The 11,695-nt window shown below is 46.5% G+C and overlaps 1 long non-coding RNA gene across 1 annotated transcript; it reads left to right on the top strand.

Moving 5' to 3' along the window:
- The first annotated feature begins 543 nt into the window (after positions 1–543).
- Positions 544–11,425, top strand: LOC136097855 (uncharacterized). Its single transcript, XR_010650871.2, has 2 exons — positions 544–1,974; positions 10,025–11,425. It is a non-coding gene; the product is annotated as an uncharacterized lncRNA (long non-coding RNA).
- The last annotated feature ends 270 nt before the right edge of the window (positions 11,426–11,695 follow it).

The following is an 11,695-nucleotide window of genomic DNA, read 5'->3' as shown; positions in this document are numbered from 1 at the left end:
GGCGGCCCGCAGGGCCACGAGGGCCCCGTCGCGGGGCCATTTTGCTCTGCAGTGCTGTCAGTGCTTGCATTTGGTTTGCCTCGCCTCGGATGGAACCAGCTCCTTTGCCTTTTGTCTTGAGGAAAGACCGACAGCCGCACATCTTTTGACAATATCTTTTACCAGCACGACAAACCTGGCACTTGTATTGCACAATTATCCTGTGCTAAGGGATTCTGCTGTTTCTTTAGTGCTGTAGGATGAAGAATGCAAAAGGTGTTTGAAGAGACAGTGCTCCTTCCCGCGTTTACCGGCACACGGGGCGGGGCCGAGGAGCGACGGCTCTGCCATCCGCTCGTCGGGGCTGCTGGCTCGGTCTTTGCGGGAGGCGGTAGCGATTGCTCGGGTCTGTGTCCAGCATGGCGGCCAAGGCGAGCGACAGCCCCTCTCAGCTGCTGCTGCCGCTCGGTAAGCGGCGCCGCGACGCTTCCGCGCTCTCCCGGTGCCCGGGCGGGGCTGCGCTGGGGCCCGGCCTGGGCCCGGCGGGCGGGCGGAGAGGGCGAGGCCGCTTGCGGCAGGCGTGGATGGCGCGCTCGGCGCCGCCGCTTGGCGGGCAGCTGGAGCGGGGGGAGCGGCTGTGCCCGCCGGGTCCGGCGGTGTCGGCCGGTGCGGGAAAATCCCGTCGAAGAGGTTACAGGCTTGTGAGTATTATTTCTGCTTCTTGTTGCTCTTTCATTTTGTGTTTCCTGAGGGAAAACTTGCTGTAAGGTCTGTAAGCCAAACGTGTTTGTTTTTTTGGAATGTTTGCCAGCTGAGTAGTTTCTGCCTTGGACTGAATCCTTGGGGGTGATCTGTTCGGGGCAGCCCTGTCATAGAGTAGCAGTTGCGTGACCGATCCTTGTCATCGGGTTCCTACCTGGTAGCCTTGATTTGGCGTGGGTTGTTGTGTTGAACTTCTCCGTAGTGAGTTTGGTTTTCCATTTCCTGAAGGTCTAGGCAAAGATTAAACAAATGAGTGGACTTAAAGAGAAGTATTTATTATTTGGTCATGCCATGTTGCTCTTTGAAACCTGTTTTGATTCTTGGTGATATTCAAGAAATTGCCGCGACTCAGAGGGCAAATCTTGATGTGCTGAGCAGAAGAGTGCAATGGATCTTTTTGCTTGCCAGGTAGCTTTCCTGACCCATGTGGCCAGTTGATCAAGATTCCACTGCACGCCTGAGAGAGTGAGAAAGATCCTCTCCCTCCTTAAATAATGACCGTGATGCTAATGGGATGAAATACTCTTCTTGATCAGCCTGGATGTCAGTCAAGCTCTGTCCCATCTCTGCCCCCCTTCCTCGACAGGTCCCATCCCTGGGCAGAGCAGTCAGAATGTCCTTGGCTCTCAGACCAGAGCAATTACAAGCATTAGTTCTGTGCTGGGGTGTTAGCTCTTGTTCTCAAACTAATTCCAAATAATGAGCGTGCGAGCTGTGAAAAAGAAAGGTTTCTAACTGCCTGAAGAAAATCAGTTTGCTTTCGGTGAAAACAGCACAATTTCTTTCAGGTATGGAGCCCTCAGGGCTCTGTCAGGGCTTGCTTTTCTCCTCTGCCTTCTTTTCCCTTCCCTTCCCCCTTCCCTCTCCCTTCCTTCACTCTTCCCTAAAAACCACTTCCCAGGACACAAAACGCAATGGATACAAGTGTTTCTATTTTATTCTGGTTGATTTTATTTTTTAATGTACTTCCTTTGATGTTATTTGATGTCATTTCTGTTTCTCACTCTGTTTCAGAGCCAGTGCTCACAATCCTTAACGCAAGCCCACGTGTAGCCAGGAGCAGGCTGCTGCGTTCTTCACTTTAGCTTGAACAAACAGCCCTTGCAGGCTGGCAAAGGCAAGTCCCAGAGCTGCAGAGAGCAGCAGCAGGAATAGAGGCCAAGCTTTCCCTGGTTCCTGAAGAGGGAGAACCTTGAGAATGAGGCGCGGGACTGACCACGCACAAAAGAAGAGGTATGTGGTACTGTGGGATCTTTTCCAAAGCATCACATGTAGCGATGACAAGCAGGTGTTTTGCCTTCCACAGCTTGTTTTGCTGCCGTGCTTCTTGGGCAGGGATGCACGAGAAGCGCTCTGGTCCCGGCCAGGCGCTGGTGTTGCCCGCAGGGAGAGGTGCCGAGTGGCAGCTGCGGATGTTGCTTCCTGTTCCTGACAGGACACCAGTGGCTGTTCCAAAGCACTGGGTCCCCATGCAACACCTCTGCATCCTGTTCCCTGCATCTGCCTTCTTTGTCTGTAACTTGTTTGGGTTTTGCCTGTTTCTTTCTACCTTGTTTGTTTTTTTGTTTTGGTGGTGGTGGTGTTGTTTCTCTTGTTGCTGTTGTTCTGGTTTTGTTGGGGTTTTTTAAGTTTGTTTAGTTTGGTTGGTGTAGGTCAGTTTCTATGAGTTGGTTTTGGTAGGCTTTTTGAGACTGGTTGTTCGAAGGTGGTTGTTTGACGCTGTATTACGTTGTTGGTAGGTTGTGTGTTCGTAGGTCACTGAAGGCTGGTTGTTTTAGGTTAAGGTTTGTTAAGTTTGGTTTAGGTTGGCGGTCTTAGCTGCTTGTTTCAGGTTTGATGGTTTAGCTTGGTTTGGGTTGGTTAGTTTAGGTGGGCGGGTTCAGGTTGTTTGATGTGATGTTCTTAGCGCTGCTCTGTGTGGTTTAGCTGAGGAGGTTTCTTTTTCTCGGTTTTGCTGGGTTCTTTGGTTGGTGCTGTTTTCTGAGGATTCTTTAGCACTGGCTGTGTTAGTTTGGTTTAGGTTTCTGGTTTTAGTAGCTCGGTTCAGTTTGTTGCGGTCGTTTGAGGTTGGTTTGAGGCAGGTTCTTTGAGGGTGGTTGTGAGAGGCTGGTTGTTGAAGGCTGGTGGGTTCAGGTTGCTTGATGCAGGTGATTTTTGGTTGAAGTTGTCTTCCGTCGGTTGCTGTAGGTGGCGTATCTGAAGCTGTTTTCATTGAGGCTGTTTTCTGTAGTTTGGTTGAGGTTTGTTTAGATGATTTTAAGTTGGGCGTGGGTTGGTTATTTGAGGTTGTTTCTTTTCAGTAAGCAGCTTAGGTGGGTTGGTGGGTGTCTGTGTTTTTAGGTAGGTTGGTTTAGGCAGGTTTGGTTTACATTGTTTAGGTCGCTTGAAGGGTTTCTGTTAAGGTTGGTTCAGGTTGTTTGGTTTAGGTTGGTTTAGTTATTTCCTGGTAGGTTGTTTAGGGCAGTGTTATGCACGGTGCATGTTTTGCAGATGGGTTCCTTCAGGCTGGGGTGGCTTAGATTGGTTGTTGAGGGTGCTTTAGGTGGTTTGGTTAGATGTACATTGTGTTTAGTTGGTTTTCGGTTGTGTCTGGATGCTTTGGATGTGAGTGCAATCTCGCTGGGACATGTGTCCCCCCACTAATCACCAGGCTCGATTGGGCTGTTTCTGCTGTCTCGGCAGACGTCCCCTTCCTCCTTCCCTGCTCCACGTGTTTCCCTGCCTTGCTCAAAGAGGACGACGTTCCCGGCTAGAGGCGAACCATAGCTAGGTCAAGGGTATACGGTAGCTGCGCTGTGCTTGAGGACCTCCAAACAAGCTCAGGGTCCGTTAGGAGGAGAACCTGGGGTAGTCAGGCTTCCAAGACTGCAGGCACATCCAAGTGAGACACTGCCTGGGGTAGGGTGGCTGGTGGTTGGGTTTTTGTTGTTGAGGTTTTTTAGGGTGTTTTAGCTTTGTTGTTGACATTGAGTTGATCTAGATTGGTTTTTAGCTTGGTCGTTGTAGGCTGGTTTCAGTGGTTCTATTTAGCTTTGGGTTGTTTGCTTTAGGTCATTTTGGTCAGGTTATGTCATTTGGTTTCGTATTTTTGAGGTTGGTTTAGATCGGTCGCTTTAGGTGGTTTTATCCTTTATTAGATTGGTTTTAAGTTGTTTGAGATTGTTTAATGGTTATTTTAGGTTAAGATTGGTTGGTTTCAGTTTGTTTAGCTTGTTTGGTTCTAGGTTGCTTCAGGTTGGTTGAGAAATGCCGGTTTATGTAGTTTTAGATTGTTTTAGGTAGGATTTTTTTAGATCATTTGGTTTAGATAGGTTTGTTTTAGGATTGTTTAGGTTGGTTTATTTTGTTTGGTTTAGGTAATTTGTTGTAGATTGTTTAAGGTTCTGTTTAGGTTGTTGGTGGCTGATTGAAGTTTTTTAAGGCAGATTGGTTTAGCTTCTTTAAGGTTGGTTTAGGTGAGCTGTTCTATGCTGGTTTGGGCAGGCTGTTCTAGCTAAGTTTAGGGCCAGCTCGTGGAGCAGCTGGCACCCAGCCCAAATGGCCCAAAGAAGCCGTGGCAAGGGGCCGTGCTCAGCGCTGCAGAGGAAGGCAAAAAACCCCCGGAGACGCTTGCCGTCCCACCTGGGGGAAAAAAAAAGCCTTCCTCCCCCCAGCTGCAGGGCACGAGAGGCCATCTTCCTGGTGCTTGAGCAGCAGGCAGGATCCGAGCCAAAAGGGCCCAGAGGAGCTCTGCAAAGTGGTCATGCTCAATGCTGCAGAGGAAGGCAAAAAACCCCCGGGGACCAGTGCCGATCTGCCCCGGGGGAAAAAATTCCTTCCTGACCCCAGTGCTGGCGATCGGCTGTTCCCTGAGCATGTGAGCCAGACCTGGCTCCTTGTCCCACAGGCTGCTCACGCCTCCCAGGACCTGCCCCAGCCCTGTCCTATCCTATCCTATCCTATCCTATCCTATCCTATCCTATCCTATCCTATCCTATCCTATCCTATCCTATCCTATCCTATCCTATCCTATCCTATCCTATCCTATCCTCCCTTGAGCTGGAGTCATCTCCTGGACTCCCGAGAGTGCTCAAATGCCCCTGACCTGATGGACCTTGGCGGGGACTAGAATGCAATATATCTGTGATCACCGTTTATTTTTTATATATTTCATAACTATAGAATTTACATATTTGTGAACTGTTCAGAAAAAATCATTTTAGTAACAAGAGAGTAGTAAATAGGCCATAGGCAAATTTCTTTAAAAAAATGAAGAAAATTCTGTTTCTTCGTAGAAATATTATGTGGAATCACTATCTAGAAGCATATTTTGCTCAGTTTCTTTTGAGAAGGGTATTATTTTCTACAATGCCCAAGAGATTTAACAACACACACACACATGCAATTTTAGTAAGTAACTCAATCGAACAGTTTAAGCACTCTTCTGTTTCTTCCTCTTGAATGTTTTACAAAAATCTTCCCATAGGACTCAGATCTCTTCTGACTTTAGGCATGTAAAAGCTGACATTTTTTTTCAACTTCTTTAGGAAGATGCAGACACTCCTTGGACGCAATTTATCTCACTTGTTCTCATACTGATCTCAGGACATCCTGTAGCTGGGCAAAAATTCACATTTCTAAACCTGCTTATGTACACAGCAAATGTGAAATTTAACTGGACACACATATTACCTTCCTCATTTCGGGGAGGTCAAAAGGAGGTTCTTAGGGACACGGTTTAGTGCTAGAGTTAGGTTATGGTTGGACTCGATGATCCTGAGGTTTTCTTACAACTGAAATGATTCTATGATTCCATTTTAACAACCCTTCAAATAAAGATTAATTACATGTAAGGTACAGCTCTTCTCCATTGCATTCAGTACATCACTTCTGCTGCTGTTTTCAGTCTTTTCCACAAGATGCTGGGGAGGACAACCAGATGTATTAATTTCCTCTGTAATCACTGTTGCTTTGACATTCACCCAAGACCTCTTGCACCAGGATACCACCCTCTGATTACAGGACACATTACTGTTATATCTCCACCTGGACCATAAATACTCTCCAAGAACACTGCATGTCACTCCATGCTGTTTAGTTCCTGTGCCAGGGTTTGCGATGCAAAACACCAACAACCATAACCAATATAAACATTTTGGCTTTGAAAGACTTTCAGTTTAAGAAAAACTCCACCCCACAACAGAGAGTGCCCTACAACCAAAGCTCCAATACAACCTGCCCCCTTAAGCCACTCTCTCATTCTTCTGCTGGTATATATTGAATTTTATTCCACAAGCTGATTCCTGTATAGCCCCTCCAACTAATCTGGGCAGACAACTTCATTAATCTTTACACAGCAGCCTGCTCAGTAACTGTCAAGTTGGAATACTGTTGGTCTTTGGAAAAGTCAGCTACTACTCAAAGGTCCCTAACAACCTGGATCACCTCTCTGAAAAGGAAGAGGGAATTTCCGCAGCATCTCGATGTATTGCTGTTGAATGTTAATTTACTTTGTGGCCTGAAAGGCATCTGGAAGCAGAATATGATTACTGAGAGGAGAGACCCTAATGCATTATATCCATCACTATTTGTTGCTGTGGTTACAGTTATTAAAGACCATAATAAGACACATTATACCAGATTAGAGGAAAAAAGAAACTAATGATCGCCCTATCATTTTCCTATCTTCTTCCACAAAAGAGTTCAGACTGGTTTGAAAATTAGTGTTATTAGACCTGACGTCAAAGGCAAGAAGCATTTTATCACTCAGCATTGTTATCAGTGATAGAGCATAGAAATAGTACAGCAAAGCTCAATGGGGAATAAAAAATAATTTCTTAAGAAAAAGAGTAGGGGCACTTTCATTCAATTCAAAACTTAGTTATTCCTATGCATAGAGTACCAGGTACGCACTGGCCAAAACCAACCTCAAATCTCTTATAGCTGCTATTTGATGGGGAAGCAACATCAGGGACTCAGAAGTCCTATTGTCAAGCAACAACAAGAAGAAAGTGGTTGACTGAAGAAAAACCTCTAGCATTTTGTATTCCCTAAAACATAATTCGTTTTTCCAGGTCGTGACTGAGATGTGGCCTCTCCTCCCATACTCAGGCCCTCTAAAAAAATGTCTCATACAGCAAGGGTCTTCTACAATTTCTCTTTATTTCTGTGTGCCGGGATAGGACAAAATGAATTACAGGCTCATTCACTGTCAAGTTTGCATGTCTTCTTTCGCAGCTAACATTTACTTCAATCTTCTATATACATAGCTGTTTGACATAATTGTTCAGAGGTTTATTTTTCAGCCTGCCTAATACTCTTTCTGATGTCTCAGTGATATATAGAATATAATTCCGCATTTAAGATTTGAAGCACTCATAAAACTGTGTTACTGATTAAAGTCTGCCAAGAAAGGCAGTTAAGGTAACATTTTGAACAAGATTCATCTTAGACTTTTATAGAAGACGGTAGCAACAACAGAAAAGCATGCAAGATTGGAGTGAAAAAGTGAGCCTTGAATAAAGGATACTGCTAAGATTTAGCAATAACCTTAAAGATTCAGTACAGCAGGAGAAAATAACCAGAGCATATAATGACCTGCCACACCCTCACCGCCTGCCAGACACTATAGGAAGGAAAAGCAATCTCAGAAGACCCTGCTAATGGCTCTCCAGCCCTTCATACAGTCAATGCAACACAAAAATACAGAAAACAGGAGGTCCCCTGTACAAATATTTGTTCATAGGCATCCTCCTTTTTTGTGCTTTGCTGCTAGCCTCAGTATCTGTGGCAGGATGCAACCCCTCCCCCCCACTCTCTCCCCCCCCTCCTTCAATATGGAAGGAGTAGGCACATCTCCCTCTCTATTACTTGAGGGTAACAGCTTCTTTTGTTGGCGCCTAGCTATTGATTATCGAAAATTGAATAATAACACCGCACCACTAACAGCTGCTGTCCCAATCATAGCCTCGGTGGTGACTGTAATACAAGCAGCAACTCACCCATGGATGGCTGCTTTAGATGTTAAAGATATGTTCTTCATGATTCCCCTAAGGGAAGAAGACAAGGCACAATTTGCTTTTGCCTGGGAAGGGAAGCAATACACTTTTAATCAGCTTACTCAGGGGTACAAACACTCTCCTACTATTGCCCACAATGCCCTTGCTGCACTCATTGACACTGTACAGGTACCGTCAGGCATTTGCATATATCAATATATAGACGACATCTTAGTGGGCGGAGACAATAAGGAACAGGTGGGGCAAGTAGCAGAAACTCTTTGGAATTTATTAACACAGAACGGATTAGATATTCCACCGTCCAAGTGCCAGGGTCCCAGCCAGGAAGTTAAATTCCTAGGGGCTTGGTGGATAGGGGGAGCCATAGCAGTGCCTGATGATGTTCTGGCTACCATAGACAAGGGGCACACCCCAAACAGCAAAGCAGACTTGCAATGCCTGTTGGGTACATTAGGGTACTGGAGAAAACATATCCCAGGATTCTCAGTGATTGCCCGTCCCCTATATGACCTACTCCGAAAAAACAAGAAATGGAATTGGACTCTACAACATACAGAGGCCCTTAATGTTCTAAAAGATGGACTTAAAGCCTATCAGAAATTTGGCCCACTACATCCACAAGACCCATTAAGAGTGGAATGGGGGTTTGCAGAACATGCCTCCTATTGCGCTATATTCCAAAGGGGGCCAATAGGGCCAGCTAGACCTTTGTTGTTCTCTTCCACCGCATTTAAGGGAGCTGAACAACGATATTCAGAGTGGGAAAAGGGGCTTCTCTCACTTACCCGAGCAGTTAAGGAGGCAGAGAAACTGTGTACATCACAGAAAGTTATTGTACAAGGCCCTTTCCCTCTGTTGAATTCAATCCTTAAAGGGTTACCCCGCCGAGGGGGTGGCACAGAAAGCAACGGTACGAAAATGGTACGCCTATTTAGAGGGAGTTAGCCAATTGTTACTACTAAAGGAGGGTTCTGTAAAAGTTTCAAAACTTCAACAACCTGTGAACACTGATCAGGTCCTGTTGAGCCTGCCTTATAAACCCTCTCCAATAAAAGAAGCACCTAAGCTAACTCAGGACTCAGACATACAAGGAGTCTGTTTCACTGATGCATCAGCCCATCAGGTAGGGACAAACTGGCAGTACAAGGCAGCAGCATTGGAGATTGCTACTGGAAAAAGAATAACAGAGGAGGGGGAAGGTAGTGCTCAAGTAGGAGAACTGCGTGCTCTCTTATTAGCAGCAGCAGGAGGAGCCTTCACGATTTACACTGATTCCTATGCAACCTATAAGGGTACCACTGAATGGATATGCCAATGGGAATCCAACCAGTGGGAAGTAAATTGCACCAGAGTGTGGAGAGCTGAAGATTGGCAAAGACTATTAGAGATAGGCAGGTCACGACCTTTGAGTGTGGGCTGGGTAGAAGGACATGCAAAGGATGGAACCCCCGCTGCCAAATGGAATCAACAAGCTGACTTTCTAGCCCAGATCAGGCTAGCTGAAAGCATACCAGAGGAGTGGGCACGGTTAGCTGAATGGTTACACCTTAAGCGAGGCCATTCTGGAAAAGCAGATCTTTATTACGAATGCCGATCTCGGGGTTGGCCAGTGTCCGTGGGAACATGCGAAGCAATTCTTACAGCCTGTCCACAATGTCGGATCAGACTTAAAGCTGATCACCCAAATCATGCCCCGGTCCTACATATCAGGCAGGGCAAGACTCTCTGGAGCATGTGGCAAGTTGACTATGTCGGGCCATTGAGACCCTCTAATGGAAAGAAATACATCCTGGTGGGGGTAGAGGTAGTATCAGGATTATCAATGACCACTGCTGTTTCATACACCATACTATCCCCAAGCCAATGGGATCGTGGAACGAACCAATGGTTTGATTAAGAAATATGCAGATGTATCATGACACAACTGGGACAAGCGATTAGCACAAGCTGTCTTCCTTGTCAATAACCGCTGGGGAAGCTATGGAAGCCCCAAAATCAGGGCGTTCTGTCCTGAAAAGCCATTGACAGGCAGCAACTTGACAACCAACACAGAGGAAGAACAGCCCCCAAAAATACAAGTGGGCCAGCCTGTCATGATGAAATTACCGTCTGTTGGTATTGTGCCCATGACTCTAGCAAAACCCAGAGGGTTATATGCGTGGGAAGCCCTTGATGAGAATGGGAAAACCCACCGTATTAGTGCTCGGTGGATAGTTCCAGACTGCCAACCCTGAAAGCCCGGTTCCTCCCCCGGGACTGAGGTCTGTTCTTGTGTTTTCTTGCAGGGCGAAGGAAGATGACGGGGTGGAAGAGGATCCAGATGCCTTGGAAACAACACCAACAATGACGGGGTGGAAAAGGATCCAGCTAACACCAGCAAGCCATTCAGAAGGAAGGCAGTCACAGGAATGGAAACACTAACGAACTGTGACTGATGCTGGGACTCAATAATTACCTTGGGCGATTGTTGATTGTTGTAATTACTTCAATTCTATTGTTGATTGTTATTAATAACTGTTTTGCAGGGGTAAGTCAACATATGAGATATGGTAATTGTTTTGCAGGGGTAAGTCAACATATGTTATATGGTGATCCACAGTGGACATTAAGGCTCACCGGCAGAAGTGTCCCCTTTTCTCTTTGGAGGCAAGAGATGACTGCACCACCACTCCAAAGGTATCAGACCATGACTGTAGTCACGGGGTGGATTGTGGCAGGATGCACCCCCCCACACCTCTCTCCCCCCGCCTCCATCAATATGGAAGGAGTAGGCACATCTCCCTCTCTATTACTTGAGGCTAACAGCTTCTTTTGTTTGGCCCCAGAGCACCCTGGCCAGGGCCATTAGGAGAAGGGAGTGCCGAGGTGCCAGTGAGCCGCTGGGCACCTGTGACCAGTGTGGGGGATGTTTGGAGGCTTCAGGGGCACCCCACAGCCAGTGTGGGGGTGCAGAGAAGCTTCTAGAATGCCTACAGTCAGGTCTGATCTGCCAATATAAAACGGGACTCTCGTCGAGACTGGGCCCATTGTCGTGGGTGTCTCAGAGCACGAGCTTAGCCACTGCTGCCAGGAGCCACAGCCCCCCACCACTTCCCGGGACTGAGACTCCGCTTGCCTTGCCGCCACGTGTGTAAGTAAATTAACCCTCGCAGGATTGCGAGTACATATATATTCCGTGCACATTTGCACGTGTACTTTCCGTGCACATTTGCACGTGTAACTTTCCGTGCACATTTGAACGGGTACTTTAAATAATTTCCTCGCACAATCGCGAGTGTATTTTCCTCCTGTGCTTCCACATAAGCACGTGTAGTATTCCGTGCACATTTGCACGTTTAAGTAAATTAACCCTCGCGGGATTGCGAGTACATATATATATATTCCGTGCATATTTGCACGTGTACTTTCCGTACTCACTATGAGTACGTATATCTCTTTAAGAATAATCTCACACCATGTTCAGGCAAGTGTGTATTCATCCTGGACTCAGGGCCGGCTCCGGCATTGTTCTGGTTTAAGCCACGTGCATGCATACTGTGGACCTCCTGTTGTATTAGTTGCTGCCCCTTAATAATTTTCCTCAACTGATATCCGAACCTGTATTTAAGTCAATTTTGGAGTGCTAAAACCCTGTTTCTCACCGGTTTAATAAAAGTTGTTTTGGACCCTATTGTCCCTTAAGGTAACCTCGGGGTGCCTCCGTGACAGCGTCAATCTACAAATGCTTTCTGAAGTATATGTCTATAGGGATACATACCTGTTTGCAATATCCCCAGTGAAAATATCTGAGCTATTCCTGACTTGGCTGAAGTCAGGACCTGAGCCAGCTGATCAGGAGCCTCAGGTGCTCACTATGTCTGAGGATCATTCTCTGATGTGGCTGTAACAAAAGATTTCCTCTCCTCCCAGGTGGAGCAAGAAATCACCAGCACTTTCCCAGGAAAGAAAAGCCACAG

This window comes from Patagioenas fasciata, chromosome 2 (assembly GCF_037038585.1).
Source record: "Patagioenas fasciata isolate bPatFas1 chromosome 2, bPatFas1.hap1, whole genome shotgun sequence".
NCBI classification, from domain to species: Eukaryota; Metazoa; Chordata; class Aves; order Columbiformes; family Columbidae; genus Patagioenas; species Patagioenas fasciata.
This window is presented reverse-complemented; position numbering and strand designations above follow the sequence as displayed.